Genomic DNA, 25143 nt, shown 5'->3' on the forward strand with positions numbered 1-25143 from the left:
GCGGGTTCGCGCTCACTCCCCCATCCGGGGGCGGGGGCCCCGGGGGGCGAGAGGAGGGGCGGGGCGGGAAGGGAGGCTGGGCTCCGGCCGGTTTTTTTTTTTTTCCGGGGTGTTTGTTGGTTGGATTGTTTGGTTGCAAACGGGTTGGTGATGAGGGGCGGGGTCCCAGCCCACAGATTATGATGTCTCAGGGGGCGGTGGGCCGGGTGACGCAACCCGGGGTGAGCTCGCGGGTCCCCGTACCTGGTCCCGGAGGACCCGCTCCCTCCCACCCTGACTCCACCTCAGCACCTCCCCCACCCCTCCCACCACGGTCCCAGAGACACCCACACCCTTCCACCTAGGGTCCTCCCCACCTACACACACACAATTCGGCCGCCCCCTGCCGTGTGAAGGCGCCCAAGTCGGGCCCAGCCACCCAGAGAACACCTATGGGGAGCAGAGAGGGCCTGGGCAGGGGGCCAGAGAGCGTGGAGTTGGAGTTAGGGGAATTCTCTAGTCTGTTTCCAGATTGGGGACCCGTGGCAAGAAGGACTTTTTTCCTGGATTTGGATCTTGGGAGCCTTTGCGCGAGATCCAGTCCAGAGATGACCCCAGATTCTGGGGAGGAGGGAGAAGCAGCCAATCACCCGGCAGCTGGTATACCCCGTGGAGTCCTGGGCCCCTGAATTTCCAAGTGACCCTTTACTGAAAATAAAAAATGGGTATGGGCCTTTGCAATGGGTGTGTGTGTGTGTGTGTGTGTGTGTTCACCATCAGTTTTGACTCTTGAGAGTTCCAGGATCTTATCTTGTTTGGGGCTCAGCAACTCATACCTTGGGCAGAGTTCTTTACTGGTTTTTCAAACACGGAGAAAAGGAAGCTTTGGAGTCCTGGAATTTGCCAAAGGCTAAGGAATGAATTAAGGACATGAGGTCCCAGCCCCCAGCTCAGTACTCTGACCCTTTCCAGAACACACACACACACACACACACACACACACACAGTGGGAGGGAGAGAGAGAGAGGAGAATGCCTTATATATGAGATATTCCTAGAGAGAAAAACAGCCAGGGCTCAGTAAGCATTTTCACATACGGGCAGTGTTCATCATTGCTGCGTTCGTGGTACTGAAACACCGGAAAGACCCTGTGCCCTTGAGGCAGGGCCATAAGGTGAGTGACTCTACCCTCGTGTAGATCCTTGAGACAATGGACAGCCAACAAACAAGGAAACAAGACAATTACAAATGAAAGTGAGTTCAAGGAGGACATCGACTTAGAATAAGTGATGCGGGGGGGGGGGGGGGAGACAGGGATCAGGGAAGGTCTCTGAGGACTGACCTTGGAGCTGAGCCTGAAGGATGAGGATCCACTGCTGGGACAGCAGCTGGGGCAGGGGCTCAGTGGAGACAGGCCCCGTGGCACAGCCAGGAACAGGCTGCCCACCTGCCCTCCCACTCCAACGGGGACGTTTATCAAGGAGATGAAAAGGAATCTGCTGTCAGAGGGTGGAAAATCCTGTTTTTTCTTTCTCTTCCATTCGCCAAGTTTCCCACCATGAGCACATGTTTTTACAATCAGACAGAAAACCAGTAAGTTCTTTTTTAACCTCTCGACGCCCTTTGCAGGAGTTCCCAGCCGGCCCCAGCTCTCCTCATCTATGAGTCTGGAAGCCCAGTGGTGCCACTAGGGGTTCGTGGGCTGAGGCTGGTGCTGCTTCCTCCCTGATTTGATCTGAGAATGTATGGTCATTTCACCCTCCAGGGAGCAGGAGTCTGCTTCTGTGTCCTGCAGGGCAGGGTGCTAGAAGTCAGGCGTCACCTAATGTTGCCCCAACTTCTGGTCGTCTCCTGTTTTTACACTTAAGTTTATTTTTCATAATTGTGGGGTGAAGTTGGGCTAAAAGTCATTTTCTTTCCAAAGCAAAGAGCCAAGAGAATCAGCCTTCCTTTCCATCAGGAGACGAATCTCAGGGAGCAGAAGGCTTTAAACAAGTAGGGTGGATGTTAGCTGTAGGGATGGACCATTTTTCACGATACAAAGATATCTCTTCCTGTGACGGGAAGGCTGCATCTCGGGAGAGCATTGCATAGGCAGGAACAACTCCCTGGCAGGGAGGGGCCATGGCTACCACTGATGGAGCACCAACCATGTGTTAGGTATTGGGTCACCAGCCCAAAGAACTTTCTTGGCATCAAAGTGGAAAGAGAATTGTAGGTGGTTTTCAAAATGGAATAGGAGGAGTCTGAGCCAGCACTGAGCATGAGGCTGGCCTCTAAAAGGGACCTTGAATATTCATTGTCGTGATGTGTCAAGATCACCCCTCTTTCCTTCACCGTCTCTGGTGCTCCCTGATTGGCCCCTGTGCCACCTCCATCAGTCCTGGTTTTATACTTTTTGATCAAGAGATGTTTAACTGCTGCATGTCGTGGCCACACCCTGTCACATCTAGGCCTTTGTTCAGTCTGTCCCCTTTTGAAATGCCCCCCTGCTTCCTGCCTTTCAGCTTTACCTGGCTCACTCCAGCTCCATCATGTCCACCTGGGGGGAACCTTCTCCAACATCCCTAGGCCCAGCTGAGCACCCATCTTATGCAATTCCTATAATATTTGGCCCAATCTCATAATATCCCATGAACCCTGCTATCCTGTTTCCACGTTGCATTATAATTACAGTCTACTTGACAGTTTCCCGCCACTAACTGAACTGCTGGAGAATGAGGGCTGTGTCATAAATTTCACCATCTGAGCACTTAGCACAGTGCCTGGCCCAGAGAGAGGTGAATAGATGAATACGTGACTCTCCTTATAGGCCTGAACTCAGAAAGCAGGGACCCAATGACAAAAAATTGACCCCCATGTCCTGGGCCCAAGTCAACATCTGGGGAGGAGATCCAAAAAAGTTTCATGTTGGCAGTGGACAAAGCTTGTGCTGCTGGGCACCAGGCAGGTACCACTCTGTGAAATGGCCCTTCCTCCCTCGGGCCTGACCAGCCTCCCAGGTCCAGAGTTCTGTTTGGGAGAGAGGGGCGCATGGCTTCCAAGGAGGGTTAGGTTATCTACCTTCTTGCATGAATGAATGGTACCATTTTTCTTTTGCACTTTTATTTTGGGGAAGGAAAAGTACTCTGCCTGAGGGCTTGGCTTCCCGGGAGTTTCCAGAAACTGATTTTCTAGAAATCGCCTGGCTTGGCTAAAATTCTTGTCATTGTTTAAAACTGACTTAAAAATTCCCTTCTGCCAAGGGAAAGGAAAAGAATTTCAGAGAATCCCTGGTCTGAACCTCAGAGATCATCAAACCTAACATCCTCCCCACGGAAGGACGTCTCAAACCTCTGGCCCAGTGATCTTCCTGCCTCTGCTGATGGCGACTAGTGACTTCAGAGAGAGAATCTGGACAGAGGGCTTGCGTCTCAACAGCCCAGACTCCCTTTGGGAAAGAATACGAACAACAAAGGTAATCCCCATGGACCCTCCCAACCACTTCCAGGAGAGGAGTGATGGGGGCTGGCTCCATTTCATGTCACTCTCGTGACCCCATTTGTGTGTACAGCTCTTTAGGATTTGGACAGTCCTTTCTCAGCCAGAGTTAATCTGGTCTTCACGGTGACCTTGTTAGGCCAACTAGGCAGGGATCCTTTTTAGGTGAGGCTTGAAACTGCTCAGTAACCTGTCCAAAATCACAGAGTAAGGCAAAAACCAGACTTTGTCCTGCGGCCCTCACTGCCCACCTACATCTATCCCACATACCTATGGATTGTCATGTTTATATAACATTTTAAAAAGTCTTAGCTCCTTTAAAATCATAGCACTCATCAGCATAAAAAAACTGTAACTACTATACATAAAATAGATAAACAATAAAGTCCTACTGTACAGCACAGAGAACTCTACTCAGTACCTTGTAGTGGCCTATAATGAAAAAGAATATGAAAAGGAATATATGTATATATATAACTGAATGGCTATGCTGTACACCAGAAATTAACACAACATTGTAAATTGACTATGCTTCAATTAAAAAAAGAAGAAAAACTGTTAGGAATTTCAGATTAAGTCCAGTTAAGAGGTTGTAGTGGATCTTAGCTGGACTAACCAATCATTATCCTTCAACTAGACCAAGAACAGCTAAGCAGGGGGTCAGTATTATGATGTCATAAGGTTGCACTGCAGGGTATAGACATCCTGCCCCCCGCCACTGGCCTCGTTTATTCATTTAGCAAACATTGGTTGAATGCCCACCCGTGACCTGGGCCTGCCACCCAAGAGTGGAGAAGGCCAAGAATCTGCCTGCAAGAAGGGGTCCCGGCTCAGGAGTTTGGACTCTGTCATGAGGACAGAGAGGAACCTTTGCAGAATGAAAACGGGTCAGATTGTCCCTTTAGCTGCCATGTGGGAAGGGATCAGAGGTGCAGGCAGGAGCTTGGGAGACCCTGTTGGTCTCGGTGACACAGGAGCGAGATGGGAGTGGCCCACATTAGAGCAGCTACTGCAGAGACGGAGTCTCCAGCTGTTCAGACAGTGGGGCTGACGGTGCCTGGTGGCTGGCTGAGGGATTAGGGTTTGCAGCGCCTGTCCGCGTGTTTCTGCTTCTGGACTTGCGCATGTCTCTTACCCTCACTTTATTGCAAACTTCTCAAGAATGCTGTCCAAGCAGGGCTGCCTAATTTATCTTTGTATCACCAGAGCTCAGTACCATGCTGGGCACATAGTAGGTTCTCAATAAAATTCAGTTGCATGTATGAATAAACAAATTATATTTAATTTCACCAATTGGTAACTCTAAGCACACTTTGAGCCCTGAACTCCACAGAAGAGCTAGAGTCTCTTCCGTGCCTTATGCATGCCAGGCGTCTGCCTGTCTGCTCATTTTCTCCTGCTAAATTCTCCCATTGATTGCTACCTGCCTCCAGGAATGCTATGGGACATGATGCCAAGGTGGTGGCAGAGAGAGATGCTGAGAAACAGAAGGAATTCAGATTCAGGCAAAAGGAAGGAGGGCGTGTGATGTAGTGGACAGCAGGCAGACAGTGAGGTTTCATACTGTGTGATGTTGGGCAAGTTCTTAACCTCTCTGGACCTTTGGAGGTTTCATCTGTAAAACGGGGCCCACAGTCCCTACCTGGCAGAACTGCTGTGAGATCAAAGTATGCACACCAAGAAGAGATGCTTCAGTAAGATTCTTCAGAAAGATTCAGATCATGTCTCTGGCATAAAATGAACTACACTCAGAAGAAAAACTGCCCCTGAGTTTGGGATATTACCCATAATATAAAATATTAATGTATTCTCTGGGATTTTATTTCTTTCTGGTGTGTGGAGGTGTTGATGGGTGGTTTAAAAAAAATCCTGCTTCCTTAAGTAGACAGCACCGGATGTCCTAATTTCCACAAATAAACCCCTTCATTTCTTCCAGGTTTGAATAGTCAAAGGCTGCTTCCCCGGAGACAGCTCTGCTAATTTTTTTTTTTTTTTTTTTTTTTTTGCCAGCATTAGAACACTATTTAAGGAGTGTACGTTTTCCAGTAAAGCAAACGATAAAAACTTTTTCCCCCTGAAAAGTGTGAGATGTTGGCAATGCGAAGAGGCGGGGATACTGTGGGGGCAGAATAAACACCCAGATAAACACAGTGTTTGCAACAGCAGTGCAGAAATATGTAGAATTTGTCTTAACATTCTGGTATTAAAGCAAACTTCATTGATGATGATCCCAGTAAGGGTGGTTTAAAAGCCCAAACTTGGTGCAAATAAAATCCCTCTGGAGCTGATGGTCCCTGCACAGGCAAATCAATTTCAACAGATTGTGCATCTCGGGTCTGCTGTGCAGCTGACATTGACCGAGGACTGTTGTCGAGTGCCTTGCTTTATCTCGTTTAATCCTCTCAACAACCCCGTGAAAGAGGTACCATTATCATCCTGGTTTTATAGATGAGGAAACCGAGGACCAAAAGAAATTCAGTAATGTCCCCAAGGTCACACAGGTCTTAGGTTAGCAAAAGACTCGACCCCAGATATTGTGCAGAAACGGAGTCTAATCTTCCTGCTCTGTGTCTGCAGTTTTTGACATTTTTTTTTTTTTTAACAGGCATGAGTAACCGAGGGGAACAGTTCACAGTGATTCACTGGGAAATAAGTTCAAGCCAGTTGTTGGCCTTTGGAAAACCAGACCCCGCCAGGGGCAGGTTTTCCCTCCTAGGTCAGGAACAGAAAAGCTCTGCCTGTTGCCCTCTGCAGGGAGACTTCTTGTGTTTGTGTAAAATGCTGGGAGGCATTTCTACTTCTGGCCTCCCGAGCGTCTCAAATGGCAGCATTTTTGTTGTGAAGACCCCTCAGTGTGGCTCTGCTAGAAAAGCATGTATGCTTTGTGCTGTTGAAGTGGATTTTAACAGATTCCTAATGAGTAAGAGCAAAAGCCTTTAAGCCCCAGTAAGTCCCACCAGTTTTATCTGTTCTTGTTAGCCAGCGTCCAAAGATGGCACCATCCACCCTTTCCTCCCTGCATGTGTGCGCTGCTCCTATCAGCGGGAAGGAGTCTAATTCCCCTTCCCTTAAGCCAAGGATGGACTTAATGACTCGCTTAATCAAGAGAATACGGTGGAAGCAAGGTTCTGGGACCTCTGAGGCTGGGTCATAAGAAGGCTTGCAGCTTCTGTCCTGGCCTCTTAGAGAGAGCCAGCTGCCATTTAACCTGGAGCTGCCATGCTGTGAGGAAGACAAGCTGGTCATGGGGAGGCGGGGAAGTGGGGAGGCGTAGAGGGAAAGAGGCCTCACTGACCTCCAGCTGCTCCAACCAGCCCAGCCCAGCCCAGCCAGCCCAGCCCAGGCACTAGGCATGGGAGGGAAAAACCACCATGAATAGGGGTTCACCTTTCAGCCCAGCCAAGCTCTTGGCTGACTCCAGCCCCAGCTACCATCTGACTGTAACCAAATGAGAGGCTCCAAGTGAGAACCTCCCAGCAGGCCGGGTCAACCCCAAAATCGTGGGAGAAAAGAAAAGGCATTGCTATTTTAAGCCACTAAGTTGTGTTGTGCCCACTAGAAACCAGAACCCCATCCTCTCGTCTCCTCCTCCCTCGGCATCCTGGTCCAGGCCCCCACCATCCCTCCCTTAAACTCCCTCCACCCCCGCCTGCCCGTTTCCTTGCTCCCCATGATGGTCCCCAACCTCACATCCCAACCTATTTCCAGCACAGCCCCAGAGCACTCTTCAGTGTCATCAGGGCGTGTCACTCCCTGGCTTCCTGTCGCACTTTTCATGAAAACCAGCCTCCTTCCCATGTCCACAGTGCTCTACAGGGTGTCACCCCTCCCCAACGCATGCCCCATTCAGGCCACCTGTCCCCTTCAGTTCCTGGAAAAAGTTGCTTTATATGCAAACCCCACGACCCAGCAGCCGCATTGCTAGTCTGCACTGAACTGAAAGGTGTATGTATATTCCTCAAAAGATGTGTTTAAAGAGTATTCATAGCAGTGTTACTCTTCATAGCCAAAACCACCCAAATGTTAATCAGAAGAAGAATGGATGAATAATAGAATTCATCAACGAGAATGAAAGAACGACATGGATGAGTCTCAAATGAGGGGCGAAGGCAGCCAGGCACAGGAGGGTGTACACTGTAGGGCTCCACTGGTAAAAACCTGCCGCAACGCGGATGAACCTAGAGATTATTACGTTTAGTGAAATAGTCAGAGAAAGACAAACACTATATGATATCACTTACATGTGGGATCCAAGAAATCATACAGCTCAATCTATATGCAAAACAGAAACAGACTCACAGACATAGAAAACGCATGGTTACCAAGTTGAGGGGAGAGATAAATTAGGATTATGAGATGAACAGATATAGATTACTATACATAAAATAAATAAGCAACAAGGATTTACTGTATAGCACAGGGAATTATACCCAATATCTTATAATAACCTATGATAGAAAATAATTTGCAAAAAAAAAAAAACAAAACTGATCACTATGTTGTACACCTGAAACTAACACAATATAAATCATCCATACTTTTGTTTGAAAAAAAGTTCAGAAACAATCTGTGAAATTCAAAACTGAGATGTTCAAAAACATTTCTCTCTAGAATAGATGTTGGGATGGTGGACAGCCTTGGAGGGAGGCAGTGAATGGGAGGGGGCATTAGGGTTCTGGTCGTGTTTGGTTTCTTATGTGGGTCTGTTTATACAAGTGTTTATTCACTCTGTGATATTTCACCAATGTTGTGCATTTTTCTGGGTGTATGTTCAGTAAAAAGTGTTAAAAAAAAAAAAAAGTGCTGCTCTGCCTCCTGCCAAACCACTTTTACGCACGTTCTTGCTCTAGCTGGAATTCTCCACCCTCTCTTAATCTTTCCCTGGCTAATTCCTATCAGTCTTTCAGATCTAGCCCAGACTTTCTATCATTAGGGAACCCTTTCCTACTGTATCAGTCAGTCTTGGCTGTGTAACAAACCACCTGAAAATGTGGTGACTTGAATCAACAATCAGTAATGAGCCCATGACTCTATAGTTGCCAGTTTGAGTGGGTCTTGTGCTGGTCTCACCTGGGCTCACTTATGTATCTGCAGTGAGCTGGCACCTTGGCTGGGCTGGATGCCCTAGGATGGCCTCCTGTGTGTGGCAGCTGGGACACTTTGGTGGGGGCACCTCAGTCCTCCTCTACGTGGTCTTGTCAGCAGGCTAGCTTGGGCTCATCATATCATGATCTCAGGACGCCAAGGGCTGAAAAAAAGGGCAAGCCTCAATGCACAAATGCCTCTAAACCTTCTGCTTGTGTCACATTTGCTAATGTCCCTTGGCCAAGCAAGTCACACGGCCAAGTTCAAATTTGAGAGATGATTCCTCTGGATGGGAGGAATCATTATAACCATGTCTCCTAAACAATCTGCCCTGTCCCCATCCCACAGGGAAATAGCTTCCCTGTTACACTCACCACTCCCTGAACTTGCCCTCTGTTGCGCTCACCCCCTGTAATTGACTATTTGTACAGTGAGTTGTTCATGGCCTTCCACTCCCACTTCCTGTAACTCTGTACAGGCAGGGGCTGGTATGTGGTCACTGTGCCCAGCATAGTGGCTGGGACATAATGAGCACTAGTAAATATTTACAAAAAGAAGTAAAAAGAAAAGAAGGGAAAAGAAAGGGAGGGAGGAGGAGGAAGGAGGGGAGGGAAGATGTCTTGGGAAAATGGAAGCCTTTAACAGAGGACAGACTGGACCATCTCCGGGAGGCTGGGCGCCCTATGTATTCGTCCAGCTCACTCTTCTCAGGTCTGCCTCTGCATCTGGGCTCACCCTATTCCTCCCACCAGCCCCCCCCCCACCTTCTTTTCTGCTTGCTGAACCCTTGGTTCCTTCAATAGGCAACTCAAGGTTGCCAACCCAACCCAAGCAACCTTCCCCTCCATCCCTCCTTCCTGAATATCTGCATGGCTCAAGTGGTCCCCAGCATCCACTGTGAAAATTGTCATGAACACACTGGCCCTTCACTATCTCAGCTGAACACCCCAGCAGACCCAGGAGAAATCAAGGATGGATGTGTCAATATTGCCACTAAATGGATGAGAACATGGGGCTCAGGGAAGCTCTACATCCATGGTCACCTGCCAGGAAGTGGTGGCACTGGGACTCAGTGGAGGTCAGTCTGGCCCAAAGTCCCCAAACTGTGATGCGCACAGTGAGACCACATGCCCCTGGAGGAGGAGGCTCCCTCCTCTGTCTGGATGGGAGTGGATTCTCTGGGGGTAGTGGGAGCTGCAAGGGGCCCCGAGCTGGGGGGCTGTGGTGTGAGCAGGTTGGCATCACGGATGCTGGAGCGGGAGGAAACGGGGTCCTGCCCTCTGGGTGGCAGCAGACGGAGGGCAGCCAACGGGACAAAGGGGGAAGTCGCCTTTTCCTGGCTAGCCGGGTGCTGTCCTGGACTGACCTGGCCCTGGCACCGACCCGGGCGGTGCCCTGTGGGCAGCGAACAGCCATGGCTCTTGTGTTTAGAGAAGAGGTGAGCCTGATTCTTAAGAGGGGAAGGGGCTTCCAAGTCCTCACAGCAAGTTAGGGCAGCCCAGGCCCGCAGTTGGGGCTGTGATCAGTGCAGGGGAATGAGACTCGTTGAGAGGGGAGCAGGAGGGACAGGAGGGACGGGAGTGGCAGGTGGACACCACCTGGGGTCGATTCCGTAATAAGCTCTTGCAAATAACAGTCAGGAATCACACTCCAAGGAGCAGCGAGCCTCAAATATAGTTTACTGAATTGCTGCCAGAGGGTTTGGCTAATTAACAGAAGGGATGTTGCGGATACTGTCTCATTGGTGAAATTACCAGTCTACAAGAAATTTGTTTGATGATCAACACGGCACAGGCCTTTCCTCGCTGCAGGAACCAAGTTCAAGCATCCTATGAGTCCAGTGGCCTCATACCTTCAGAGGAGCTCAAGCCACGGCTCCAACTGGGTCCACGTCACCAGCTGGACAGGGACTCTAAGACCACTAGGAACCTCAGACTCTGCCTTCCCTTGGGATCCAGCCTTCAAAAGAGGCTCAGACTTGTTTCAGGGCCGCTCTCCTCTGTAGGGGACTCATTAGATGCCCCAAAGGACAGCCAGTGGTCCTTGCTCTGTGCTTACGATGTGCCAGGAACAGTTTTCCATGTGTTTCCTTGTTGAAAACTCATCATAGTGAGTGGATAAACTGTGGTCCATCCAGACAATGGAAGAATATTCAGTGCTAAGAGAACAATGAGCTGTCACTCCATGAAAAGCCATGGGGAAACTTAAATGCATATTACTACATCAAAGAAGCCGATCTGAAAAGGCTATATTCTGTAGTATCCCAACTACATGACATTCTGGAAAAGAATTAAGGAGACAGTAAAAAGATTAGTGATTGCCAGGGGTTAGGGAGAGTGGGGGATGAATAGGCAGAGCTCAGAGGATTTTTAGGGCAGTGAAACTGCTCCGTATGTTACTGTAATGATGGATGCATGGCACACATTTGTCCAAACCCATAGAACGTACAACACTGAGAGAGAACCCTAATGTGAATTATAGACTTTGGATAATGATGAGATGTCAACGTGGGTTCACTAATTATAACAAATCTACCACTCTGGGGGGGGGGCGTTGATAAAGGGGGAGGCTGTGCGTGGTGGGGGGCAGGGGTTATATGGGAAATCTCTGTACTTCCTGCTCAGTTTTGCTGTGAATCGGAAACTGCTCTTAAAAAAATAAAGTCTGTTTAAAAACAACAACTCACTGTGACCCTATGGCCCAAAGGAAGAAGTTGAGGCACAGAGCGGGTGGGTCCCTTCCCCAAGGCCTCGCAGTGGGGACCTGGGGAGCTGGCATTTCAACCCTGGCCGTGCCGGTCTGCTTTCCTGCGGCCGGTGACACCCTGTAGCTCTTCTGGCAGCCGGGAACTGGGGGCCTGTGGAAAAGCGGGCTTAGGGGACTGAGACTGGAAAAGACCTACAAACGTCCCTCCTTGGCTTCTTACCCTCCAGGGCTCCGACACTGAAGACTGGCTCCTGCTCTTACCAGGCCTCCCGCCTCACCTCCCATCTCCCATGCTCGTTCCTCGACCACACCAGGCACTTTCACACCCAGTGTCTTTGCTCACCTGACTTGCCCTCCACTGCCTTCCCCACCCCTGCAGCCACTGCCTAAACACCCACTTATTTTTCTAGACTCCGCTCAGGCCTCACTACCTCTGCAGAAAGAGCGAGACTGGACAGCCCATGCCCTTTGGTGCAGACTGGCCTGGGGTCCTCCCTCACTTTGCCTCACTTTGCTGTGTGACCTTGGACAAGTGATCCAGCTTCTCTGAACCTCAATTTTCCTCATCTACAAAGTAGGACAATGATGCTTACCTCCCGGTCATTGTACGGGTTAGAGGAAACACTACATCAAATGCCTGGCATAGCTTCTGCTACGTGACAGATGTTCCAAAAACAGTGCTTACCTTTAGAAAGCTTTTCCCGCCCCAGTTCCCCAGGAGAACTGGGCTCTACACACGCGTATCTCCGTACAACATCCATGTGCGCTAACCCGCAGGAAACCCTTTAGCATCCCACTACACTTGGGCTTTCTTTGTTAGCGCTTCTCATGAGCTGGTGTGATTTATTTACTTCAGTTTGTTTTCTCTCTCCTCTGTGCCCTGGTGCTGCACCCCTGAGGTACAGCTCCTATCAATACTATGTTTTTGCATTTATAAAATATAACAATATAACCAACGCATCAGGTCCCCAGGTAGGAAACTTTTCACGGAACTTAACCAGGACTCATGGATGCTGTATGCCCATTCTCTTTCTTCACTCCTTGCTTGCTGAACCCATCCACGTCTTCCCTTGGCCTCAACGAATCTTTGGTAAAGAGACTGGCAGAGAACTTGCAGCCCAAGAGGGCTGGCCTGTATTCAAATGTCCAACTTCTCTTTGATTTTACAAGCTGCAATTTGCATGCATCCAAATTTGTTTGATGGCTGAAAATGCATACAGTCATGAAGTAGCGCCTGAGAGAACAGCGCACCGGAGGCATCTGTACGTGGGGGAGGGGTGACCATATTTCCCAGAGTTTCTAGGTGAGACCTCAGGAACAGAAAACTCTGTAACCCTACTCCCGACCCACAGCCCTGCACAAATGAGTACACCCTTCTTGCCACCAAATATCTTTGCTTGGAGGACCCCAGGTCCCATGAAATGATAAAGGCTGCCACCCAAGAGGAAAGGCTGGCTTCCTCTCACACACCCAGACCTAATTTGGGAAGGAAAGGAATGTAGACGCTCAGAGAAAAAGTGACCTTTTTCGGCTAGGGCATGTAGCCAAACTTTGGTAACACCTCTCCGTTAAAATTGATGTTCCTCTTAATCAGCAGTGAAGGGAGGATTGTTTCTTAAATGCCGCTAAATACAGAGAAAGACCCCTGCTGAAAGGCGGAGGAGTTCTTGCTAATTTTCCACCAGGATGTCCTGCAGCCAGAAAGGGTTTCTGGCAGCTTCTACCTGTGAGGAGTGCCTATTTCCTGAGGTTGGCTGACATGCATCTGGAAACCAAGAATTGTCTGCACGTTGCCTATAATTTCCTTTTGATTTTACGTGTCCTCCTGCCCCCAGAACCATTATTTTTTAAGAAAAGCGAAAATTAAAGCTTCATCCCTCTCAGGAAGAATGAGGCGGAGGGCTCGTGCCAGCATCTGGTACCTTGTTCACCCCTAAAATGACTTCAAGTGAACCCACGTAATACTCTGTCAGAGGATAAGCAGAACCATCTGTAGGGTCCAGAGAGCCTCAAACTCACTGAGGAGTTTCACACGAGGCCCTCCTGGCAGGATGCGGTGTCCCCGGGATTAAGGGAGAACGAATATCTGTATGATGCACCCCTTTCCTCACAGAAAGAAACATCTTCTGGGTTCAAACGAGCCGCCACCAACACCTAGTCCTTATCCAGCTCCAAGTGCATGACCATCCAGCTGTCACTGACAGGAGGGAGGGTCTCGGCACCTTGCGACACCCCGTGGGCTGTGGTATGAACAGCTGCTGGGGGCACAGCTACACCGAGTCAGCACCATCTTCCGGTTGGATGGGCATCGTTGTCTCCATTCTACAGATGAGGAAACTGAGCCCCTAGCAGGGGGACGTGTAATAGACATGTGCTGAATTTTTCTTGGCCAACATCGATTCTCACTCCTCCTGGTGACATACCCTGACTTCTTTGGGAGGAATTGCCTCCTCCCTGTGATGGGCCGGCTGGTGGGATTACCAATCAAGGCGCCCACATCCTCTGGGCCAGGTGTGGGTCTAGGGCCCAGCTCAGCCCAGCAGAGGCTCTCTCTCTCAGTCCCTGGAGTTTCTGTCTCAGGCACAGGGAGGAAAGCCCTGAGAATGGCTGAGGCTAATAGGCCCCGGGAGGGGGATGGGGTAGTGTTCTGAGGAGACCCTCTTGCTGGTTCTTGCTGCTTAGAATCCTACTCAGCTTCATCTCACCCCGGGCAGCCTTATCCTGTCTTTAGAAACGGGTCCTTCAGTTTCCTTTTATGCTGAAATCTCTTGGGCCTGCCTTTTTCGGCATAAGTCAGCCAGATGGGTTTCTGTTGCTTGCCTCCCCCAAACTCTGGCAGTCACAGGAAGTGACTCTGCAGGGTCACGCAGCTGACGAGTGGCAGAGTCAAGAGAAGGGTCCATCTCACCAGGCGGCCGGGCCGGTTCTCTTCCATCATGGCACGTGGCTGGTCTTGGGGAGAGCCTCCTGAGCGGGTGGGGGCAGCATCAGCAAAGGTTGGAACACACGTGGCCTCGCTGGCGCAGGGCTGGAGCAGAGCTTTGAAGGCATCCGGTGGAGGCAGACTTGGGAAGCCCCAAAGCTCCCGTCACCGTGCATAGTCTATCCCCACACCCCCTTTTGTCTTTTTTATGGGATATCTTTATTGCTCCCATTAGCAAACTGTTTTGCTCCTGAAGTCCTGAGTTCATCACATGTTTTTTAAAGCAAACGTGGAAACCTTCCTGAGACAGGTTTCCTCATTTTACTTAATAATGGTGCAAAATGGACTAAGCTGAGACATTCTGAGGAGCATTTCCTCACACCCCCTCCAGCTTTGGAGTCCTGCTCAGCCTCCAATCTCTCAGGCCCGCCACCCCAACTTCCTCCTCCTCGGCATGAACTGGACCAGCCGAGGGCTGGGGCAGAGGCTTCAGAGTCAGAGAAATTCACATTCACATTGTCACCCTTCCACTAAATTCACTTCCCGTGTGGCACAGGACAGTTTACTTGAAGCTGTGAGTCTCAGCTTTCTAATCTGCCGAAAGTGAGACTAGCAGCCCGCCCTGTAATCGGGGTGAGAATGATGCACTGTGTCCAGGAACCCGGCACGTGGCGTTTGCTCAGCGACCATTCAGTCCCCCATGCCCCTCCCTTTGGCCAGTGGACCTGGACTCTTTACAGCTGATGACCCTTCAGCCCAAAGCAGATCTAGGTCACAGGAGCTGGCTTTGAAGAACAACTCCCATACCTGCCTGTGGCCTCCACGGTTGACTGTCTACACAGCAGCTGTCGCCAGCCTTTCTCTCTTGCCCGCCTCCTCCTCCAGAAGCTGGAAATTCTAAGTACTCCCTTTCCCAGACCCCTTTGTGGCTATCAGTGGCCACATGACCTAGTTTAACCAATGAGATGACAGAAGTGTCTCTTTTATCTCATTGGTCCCTGGAGGGCTTCAGGGAAATGTTTATTTCCCCAGAAAAAGGTGATAGGCTGTGGGTAAAGCCCCCTTTTTTCCTCCCTGTGGGCGTTGTCATGTGAAGATGCTAGGAGCAGAGCCCAGGTCAGGGCTGGCTCAAAGGCGGTGGTCAGAGCAGTCACTCTGAAGGGCCCCCTGCGTGGGGTTTCATGCTCTCTGGTTGCCGTCTTAAAATTCTGAGTAATTTTATCTTTGAGTTTGGGTTTTGTAAGTGACGTCTGATGGGGCAGTGGAGCATGTGCTGGAGGCTCAGAGCCTTGGTTCACATGTGGTCCCCTCTCCCATGGCTTCCCCCGCTCCCCAGGAAGGGTCTCAGCTGCCTGCTCCCCACCTCATGCTGCTCCAGGCCCCAGCTGGTCACAGAATGTGGTCCACAGCTTGAGGCGAGCCCAGCATCAAGGTCCCCAGTTACAGAGCAAGACCCCCAGGCACCCGTGGGCCCTCATGAGGCAGCAGAGCATTAACTAGCAAATAACAACACCATGACAGGTATCAAAAGAGACTACGGGAGAGAGGACCATGTTTTATATTTTGCTACCTTTACAGTACTTTTTTTCCTGCTTTTTAAACAACAGCCCCTGTATTTTCATTGCACTGGGCCCCGCAAACTATGTAGCTGGCCCCGGCTGAGACAGCAGGCTGGAGGTGGCAGAGGCTAAGGATAGAGAGGAACTGGATTCTTGATTTGTTGTGCTCTTAAACCAACACCCTTAGCTGTTGGCAGAGATAACTATCTTTACTGTTTAAGCCACTATCCATTAGGCATCTTGCTACTTGCAGCCCAAAACATCCTAACACAAAGCCTCTGTATGTTTTACTCTCAGGAGGGTGCAGTCAACCCCCATTGAACAGCTGATTGACAGCACAAGAAACTGCAGTCGAGACACTGAAGACCGAGGCCACCTCCCAGATCACCAAGCAGCACTGAGCCTCGGACCTCTCATCAATGCCAATAATAATTTTGTGACTCATTTTACAGTCCCATCTTGTATGATTCTGATGCCAGTATTATTTTGCTCACTTTTCGGTTGTAGAATCCGAGGCTCAGATAGGTTAGGTCACTTGCTTATAAGTTTTAGAGGCAGAGATTAGATCCGTGATGTTTCATGGCTAGAAAGATGACAGTCTTGCCACTATATCCAGCCTTGAAGGAATAATCGGCTCCTTTCCCATTCCCTCGTCCCTGGTCCTTGCGGGAATTCTGGTATGCACCCCACATTGCTCTAGGGGTTACCCTCTGGCTGCCCATCGTCCTCAGGACCTTCTCCCCAAAGCTACTGCCAGGACCAGAAGGCAGGGAGCGGGTGTCTGACATAGCAGGGCCCCACAACGTGGCTCAGGCTCCTGCGTCCTGTCCAGGTCCCCTTTGCTTTGTTCTTACTCCCAAAGTGAGGCTTTCCTCTGGCACGACATTGACAGCTGCGCCCTCTGGTCAGGACCTGGAGAGCGGAGGGCTGGGGCACGCCTCTCGGCCCAGGCACAGCCGCAGCCGATGGTCAGCAGTTACTTTCCATGCTGGGCACTAGGGCTCAGTTCTCTCCCCACATGTTTTTCCAGGTCCCCCGCTTCCTGTTTGCCCAGAGAACGTTCCCAGACTCCCCTTTGCTTGTCTCTGGCCAGTAATCTGTGTTGAAGCCTGAGCTGTGATAGCTGGAGACCCTGGGGAGTCTCTTGGCCCCCCCCCCCAAGCCGGCCCGACCGCTCTCACACACGCTGTCAGAAGCTCGCCTCTGCGGCAGTTTGGGGCAAGCCACGCAGCCCTTAACGGTAATAGTCGTAACTGCAGCCAATTTGGGGTAATTGGTGGCATTTGCCAGGGAATTCCTGCCTGTCGCAGCAGCTCCTCCGTGCAGCCTTTGATCTCTACCAGTCTCCGTGAGACCCAAAATACTGTTGTCATCTTCGATTACTCCAAGGGGCAGTGCGGCCTTGACCTTGCCACCAGATGTCCCCAGCCTGCACGAGGCAGCCATAGCCATGGAGAAAGTCTGGGCAGTGGGCAAGGGGAGGCCTGGGGCCCATTCCTTGGGGCCGAACACTGGAAACTCAACTGATATCGTGTGCAAAGATAGAACCCCAGAGCCGACAGCTGGGGGCAGGAGGTCCTAGCAAGTCACAAAGAGTACAAGTTGCTGGGCCTCTCTTTATGCCAAGCAGCTCCCTCCTCTTTACATCTCTCAGCATCTTCTCTGCCAGGACATGGAATTATCCCCGTTTTATAGAGGAGGAGCATGAGGCTCAGGGAAAGGGCATGGCCGGCGGGTGGGGGTGGCGGGGAGTGCGGTCAGGGGAGAGGGTCCAGCCCAGGTCTGCCTGGCTCGGGGCCGGAGTTCCTTCCACCTTGCACAGCTCCATAGACCTGCGGGTGAGATGCGAGCTCTGTCTTCCTCACCAGGCTGTGGAACTCCTTGAGGATAAAAATTGGGTCTCATTCAAATCCACGCCCTCCCACAGCTCCTAGCGCAGAGCTGGGCTCAGCTGAGTGCGGTCAAGCCCAGGAGTCGGTTCCTTGGTTTCCATTTCTCCACCACACTCACTTCTTCGTGATCTCAGACAGGCTCCTGGCTGTGATAGATCAGCTCTTCCCTGACGACCCCCACGTTTATGTCTCATAGATCCAACTGCCTGCTTGATATTTCCACCTGGTGTCTAACAGACATCTCGAATTCAACACGTCCCAAACTGACTTTTTCCTCCAAAACTGGCTCCCCCTCGCAGTCTTCCCGGTCTCAGTATTTGGGTCCCCTATCCTTGCCTAGGACATTTTGTCAGTTTTACCAAAAACAAAAAACAAAAATGAAAAACCTCCATTATCCAACTCTTTCTCCCCACCTTCACTGCCTCCATCATCTCACACTGAGATTATTGCTGTTGCTCCCAGACTAATCTCCCTGTGTCTGTCCTTGCTCCCCTGCTACACGCAAGGCTCAGATCAGCAACTGGTTGGATCCTGTTAATACTTAATTCAGATGTCAGTGTCTCTGTTCCAACAGTCCTGTGGCTCCTCACTCTGCCAGGGTAGACTGAGCTCACTGACATAGTGCCTGGCATCTGGGAGAGGGGAAAACCATCGTCAGTGGAATGATAAAGGCCTGTAGGACAAGCCTTGGAAACCCAGGGCAGGGGGGAATTCATTCTGATTGGGGGATGGGCACGCATCCAGGAGGAGATGTCATTGGTGCTAAGCTTTGAACCCTGAATCTATCCAAGGGGCCGATGGGGGTTTGCGACTTACAGAGAGCAGAGCCCTCAAGGCTGCACACTGGTGAGTGTCCACTGAGGTCTGATCCCATCAAAGGGTCTGACCCAGCTCCTGAGGGTACATATGCTCACACTCCCAAACCTTCCCTGCACTCCTGCTGTGTGCTGGCACTGGCAGGTTCTCAGCACGCCACCTAGGACTCAACATCCTCACTCCCCACCATTATGAAGCTATCTTCCACTGGGGTAGACAAACAATTAACGACATGCAAATGAGAAGGCTCTTTGGGATCAGCACAAGGATTATTATTACTTCATATGCAACAATAAATACCCGCACCGGCTTGTAGCCGCTACACTGGGCCACCAATCTGGGAGGCTTGCAGAGTCACAAAGAGGTCACATGCAGGTTTCCTTCTTCCAGGGCTGATTCAGGATTCAGGACCCCCCGGGTCTCATCTTCCCGGCAGGTGAGCACTGAACCTCCTGCTCTCTGGGTTTGTCCTGTCCCTCCCCCGCCGCAGCGCCCACCGCTGCCTGCTGGGTGGAGGTGCACTGGGCACACACCCAAGAGAACTTTGCACTGCAGTTGAGAAAGTTATATGACGAGAAACTTTTTGCATCTTTCTTTTGCTCTTGCCACAGGCTTCTGCAGACATAACTCTGCAAACTGCTGTGCTAGTTTCTTGCAGGAGCCAAGGTAATTTGTATTCTCTTCCTTCTTGTCAATTCCGTCTAAATATTTCTGCGGCCACTTCCTCCTTTCTTTTTCACAATTATACAACTTTATGTCTCCACCTACATTTATAGGTGTATGTAGCTGCTATTCCCCCACCTTTATTTAAGCATTTCAAGAGGAGTCTGGGATCTGGAGCTACAAGTGTGAATTATCTGTTTACCCACCTATGACCTCAAAAATAATTCACAGGGAGCAGGTCGGGTTCAAGGTGATGCTTCCACAAAATCGAATGCCAGACCAGGAACATGTGGTGAGAATCAAAGTGCTGACTGTAAGCCTGTGAGGGGTCCATTCCCAGCACTGAGGCTCGTCAGCTGTGTGAGCATCCACCCCCGCCCTCTCTGTGCAGAGGGACCGGATAACGCGGTGAAAACTGCACAGGCTTCTGCCTCTGCCAGATTGTAGTTCAAGGCTCGGCTCTGCCAATTTCTCTAGACAAGCCGTTTAACCACTCTGGCTGCAGCTTCCTTGGTAAATAGTAACCATGATGATGTTTACTTGGTGAGGTCTCCGGAGGCTGTGTCATAAAGCCCACAAGGAACCTAGCGCAGAGCCGGACAAATAGCTGGCACTCCTTCCCCTCTGTGGCCTGTGGTTGGACTCCGGAAAAGTCGGGAATGTGGGTGGTGTTTGGCACATGCCCAGCACTGGGCTGATAGGTTGCTGTTTCCTGCCTGGGGCATGTTCTCTGTCGCTGAGGACCTGGAAAGGGCTCTGGGGGAAGGAAGGAGAAAATGTGCTCTGTGGGCACCCACGAGCTCATACTCAATCACCATCATGGCGGAACTGTTTTCCCAGGGGCTTGTGTGACAGCTTGTGGATTGGCAGATTTTTTGCTTCTGTTTTTTTTTTTTTCCTTCCACTAACCTAGTGGCTGGTCACTTTACATTTTATAGAGTTCCTAGTAAGTGCCAGACACTGGGGATCCAGTAATGAGCAGGATGAGGACCCGGGCCTCATGGAGCATTCATTCTCTTATGGAAGGGTGAAGGAACACATACGTAAGTGGGTAATAAAATGCTAGGTAGCAATAAGCACTGTGAAGAAATATGAAGCAGAGCAAGAGGCTGGAGAGGAATGAGGGGATGGTGTGGGGCTAATTTACATAGAGTAATTAGGAAAAGTCTCTTTGAAGAAGTAGCATTTGAACAAAGACTAGAATAAAGATGTAACCACGTGAGTATTTGGGGAACAAGCTTTTCCAGCAGAAGGTAATGACCCTGAGGTGGTGGATTAATCAGCTATTGCCATGATGGTGCTGCATGACAAACATCCCCAAACTCAGTGGCTTAAGACAACAATGATTTATTCTTGATGATCCCTCTGCAGATCAGCTAGCAGTTGGCTGATCTCAGGTGGCCTCAGCTGGACTTGGCTCCAAGCTGCACATCTGAGTGTCTCATTCTCTTTGGATCAACAGGCTAAGGAGGGCACATTCTCAACTTGGAGGCAGGAGAGCAATAGGATAAGCAGCAAGATGCATTCTCTTAGAGTCTAGGCTTGGAACTGGCACCATGGCTTCTACTCATATTCCATTGACCAAAGTGCATCACATGGTCAAGGTTACCATTAATGGGACAGAGAAATATGCTAAATATGCTTTGTCTCTAGTGGAAGCAACTGCAAAGTCACATGGCTAAGGGCATGGATAGGGAGAAGAATTGGGAACAGTGATGCTATTTACCACACATGGGAACCAGCTTTGTGTGTCTGAGTGTCAGCCTCAGGGTCAGTCTGGCTAAAGTGGAGCGAATGAAGTTGAGAAGGGAAGACCTTGAGGTCAGTGACCTGGGCAGGGCCACTCATCTATGACCTTGATAAGAATTTGAACTTCTGAGTAAGATGGGAAGCCACTAGAGAGCTGTTTGTCTTTCTTTTCATTTTAATCAAAGTATATCACATACTATGATGTATACAAATGTTAAGAGTACACATCAGTGATAAGTTTTTACAAAGTGGAAAAGTAGTTTTGCCTATTTTTAAACCTTATATAAATGGAAATACTCCATATTTCTTTGTGCCTGTCTTCTTTTGACCAACCTTGTCTATAAGATTTATCCATTTCCATACATGTAGCAATTAGGTCCTTTTCCCCATCACTATATGTTATTTCATTATGTAGCTATAACTTCTTTTATTTATCCTGTCTATTGTTGCTAAACATTTGGGTAGTTTCCACAGTTTGGAGGTTTTGGGAATAATCCTGCTAATTGTATTTTTGTTCATTTTTTTTAGATTCCAGTAATTCTAATTTTTAATTTTTATTGAAGTATAGTTGATTTATAATGTTTCAAGTGTAAAGCAAAGTATTTCAATAATATATAAATGTTCTTTTTCAGATTCTTTTCCATTATAGGTTATTATAAGATATTGAATATAGTATCCTGTGCAAGACAGTAGGTCCTTGTTGTTTATCTATTTTATATATAGTTGTTCATGATTTTTGATGCACATATGTAAGCATTTATGTTAGGTATGTACCTGGGAATGTGTAATATAAGTTAATAGGATATATGTGTGGTCAACTTTAGTAGATATGGCCAAAAATATTATTACTGGATATATGTATTTCATATATCTTGTCCCATTTTATGGCTTGCTTTTAGACTCTTAAAAATATCTTTTGGTGAATAGAAGTTCTTGACTTTAATGTAATTCAATTTATCAATCTTTTCCTTTATGGTTAGTGCTTTTTACATTAATTTAAAGAAATTTTTGCCTACACAAAGATCATAAAAATACTCTGTTTTCTTCTAGAAACTATTGTATTTTCAACATTTAAAGACTTGAGTTGAAAACATTTAACAAACTCATGCAAATCAATAAGAAAAGATGAACATAATTTTTGAAATAGTAAAATTATGGAATAGGATCTTCACAAAAGAGGACTTCCAAATGGCCAATGAATACATGAAAAAATGGTCAACATCATTTGTCACCAGAGAAATGCCAGTTCAAATTATCTGATATTATACCACACATCCCTCAGAATGACTAAAATTAAACAAGACAGAAAATATCAAATGTTTAAGAGGGTTTGCAGCAACTGTTGGTGGGAATGCATATTAAATGCAATCACTCTGGAAAACTTTTTGGCAGTTTCTACTAAAGCCGAACATACAACATATCCTATCAATAAACACATTAGGTGTGCCCAGGTTGAGGGTCATCCCACAGAAGGGTTGCATGTGTGAAAGATAAGAATGAGAACCCATTCCAAATCAGAGGAGCCTGGAAAGAAATGACAACAAAAATGTAACTTTATGTTTCTCATAACCAGACTCCATCATGACAGTTTTGCAGCTTCTTTCACAATCGTTATTTTTTTTCTTGCTTTATTGCATTGGCAAGGACATCACCTGAGAGTTTTGAGCAAAGGCTGACATGATATAATTTATTGTTTTGAAATGTCACTCTGGCTGCTGTGTGGAGAACAAATGGGACAGAGTGTGGCAGCAAGGGAACCAGTTAGGAAACTCTTGCAATAATCCAGGCAAGAGATGATAGTGACCTGGACCAGGGTGGGAGGAGACAAGTAGTCAGATGCCGGAGATATTTTAAAGACATTTCCAATAGAATTTGCCAATGTGAGAGAAAAGTGAGAGTGACAATGTGAGGTGGTCAACTTGAACATTTGGATGAATGATACTGTCATTTACTGAGATGAGCAAGGCCAGGGGGCCTTAATGGGGTCAGGTGAGCAGTTGGAATCAAGAGTCCAAAGTTTGAGACATCTAAGTTGGGGAGCTGTGAAATAAGCAGTTGGCTTTGTGAATCTGAAGCTCAGAAGACAGGACAGGGCTGGAGATACATATTTCAGAGTCATGAGTGTAAAAAGATGTTTAATGCCTTGAGAATGGACAAAGTTACTAAGGGAGTGGTTTTAGCAAGAGGTGAACAAAAGAGGAGGGGAAAAGAGAGAGGAGGGGAAAAGAGAGGGGAGAGGAGGAGAGGGAAAGAAAAGGAAGGGAAAAGACAAGAGGAGGGCAGAATCTGGAGCAAGCAGCCAGCTGTGCAGGAGGAAAAGTGTGATATCCCAGAAAGCGAGTGGAGGAAGTGTTTCAAGGTGGAGAAAATAGTGACTGACCACGTTAAATGCTGCCGGGAAGATGAGGGTGAAAATCAACCATTGGATTTGGCAAACTTAAAGTCTAAAGACTTGACTAAGAGTGAGACTGGGTAAATGAATTTCCTTGTCAAACTGTCAGGGATCAGTGTCAGATGCAGAGCTCATAATCACAGTCACCAGCACCCCACAAGGATGAGGTCCCTTGCACATCTTGGATCAGGGGGATGGTGCCTCCAGTGAAAAGTGAAGGAACTACCATCGTCACTCAAAGCACCTGCGACAATGGCCTCAGGACCTTGGGATTTGCCAGACTCGGGGCACTTGGATGCTTTGCTGTGAAGACCTGAAGTGAACCACACACACTCCTGCTCCACTCATTGGTGTATGTTTCTAGGTGAATGGGGTAGTAAAATCTAAATTTATTTTTATGCAGAGAAAATCCTCGAGCTTCATTTTAGCCACCAAATCCTCATTAAAATGCTCTGTGGGGGTGGAAACTTTGGGCAAGATTCACTGAGGAGGATTTCACTTCTTTTCCTAGCACACTGATTGATTGGTTTTTTTTTTTTTTATCACTTGATGTATTCCTTCTGCCTTCACTCATCACTCATTCATTCAACAACCCTTGCTAAGCTTAGGCCCACTAGAGCTGTGCAAATGCATAAGCCGTGGTTCAAAATTCTGTGCGTGTGTGTGTGTGTGTGTGTGCGCGAGTGCGCGTGTGTGTGTACACGTGGGGGGCATGACAACAGGCGAAGGCCGTTCAGTGGGTGGAGTTAGTTCCAGGATGAAGGCAGATTAGATGTCACAGGGAGCCTCCCAGTAAGAGGGGGTCAGCTTCACCTGGGGAGGTTGAACAGTTTGCCGTGTGGCCGTGAGATGACAAGGACTTGAAGGAAGAGGTTAATTCTCCTGAAGGAGAGTGGGACAGGAAGGCATCCAGGGTAGCTGGAACAGCCCAGGACAACGCAAGAAACCACAAGACATTTGGAAAGCTTAGACCATAAATGGAGCGAATTCTTGCAAGAGCCGAGCCTGGCCAGGTAATGACAGTAATTATTAGCCGTAGCAACAGCACCGGCTAACATTTATTCACTTAGTTGAATAGCAACACTTACTGCGTGGTCGCTGTGTGCCAGGCCCTTTTAACCAAAGAGAACATTCACACCCCGTAGTGTTTAAGTGGAACTATTTTATTCTCCGTTTTTATCAAGGCCCTGAAATGAGGGCTCCAATGAATAGACGCCCACTTTCTAGAGTGGATTCCAGACCACCCAGGTGGAACTGGCCAAGAAGCCAGTTGACCACTGATTTCGCGCCCTCCGCGTGCGCATCCGCCCCAGAGCGTGGAGGAAGGCCAGGAGACTGGAGGAGTTCTTCAACGAAGCGGTCCCTGGGCGTGGAGCCCCTCCTACCGCCACACTCCTAACCCCGCCTCCAATCAGGGAGAAGTGGCTGGTGCTTTTCTCTCGCCTACTACTAGTTGGGAGGGGCTTTGAGATCTCAGAGGGTGGCCCCTGTGTCTTCTATGGCTTTAGAGACACAGTGGGCTGGTGTGTGACTCGCCCTTAAGAAATCTCAAGGGCATTTAAGATGCTGCTTGAAGTGTCTTTGACAGCAGAGGAGGGGACAGCACAAGGGTACTTGTGTGGATAATGGGACAAAGGATGAAGTGTCCCCCAGGGACCGCAACGCTCCCAGCCCTTCAGTCCCTGCATCGGGCCCTAGCCAAGGGAGGGAGAAGCTTTAACTCTGAACGAAGTTAAAAGTTTTGATTATTATATTGAACGAACACAATATTTACCAGAATGAGGCCAGGAGACCACTGTGACCATAGGATTGTTATCAGTTGTGGCATTGTCCAAGAGTGAGCCGATAAGCCATGAGGACTGCCCGAGATCTCATCCAGTGGCAGGAATTAGCCTCCAA

At 48.8% G+C, this 25143-nt stretch overlaps 1 long non-coding RNA gene across 1 annotated transcript; it reads left to right on the forward strand.

Moving 5' to 3' along the window:
- Nucleotides 1–94: 94 nt before the first annotated feature.
- Nucleotides 95–16127, forward strand: LOC116664397. The gene is made up of 3 exons (XR_004320916.1): nucleotides 95–1153; nucleotides 3225–3436; nucleotides 16030–16127. It is a non-coding gene; the product is annotated as an uncharacterized LOC116664397 (long non-coding RNA).
- The last annotated feature ends 9016 nt before the right edge of the window (nucleotides 16128–25143 follow it).

This window comes from Camelus ferus, chromosome 6, assembly GCF_009834535.1.
Source record: "Camelus ferus isolate YT-003-E chromosome 6, BCGSAC_Cfer_1.0, whole genome shotgun sequence".
NCBI lineage: Eukaryota > Metazoa > Chordata > Mammalia > Artiodactyla > Camelidae > Camelus > Camelus ferus.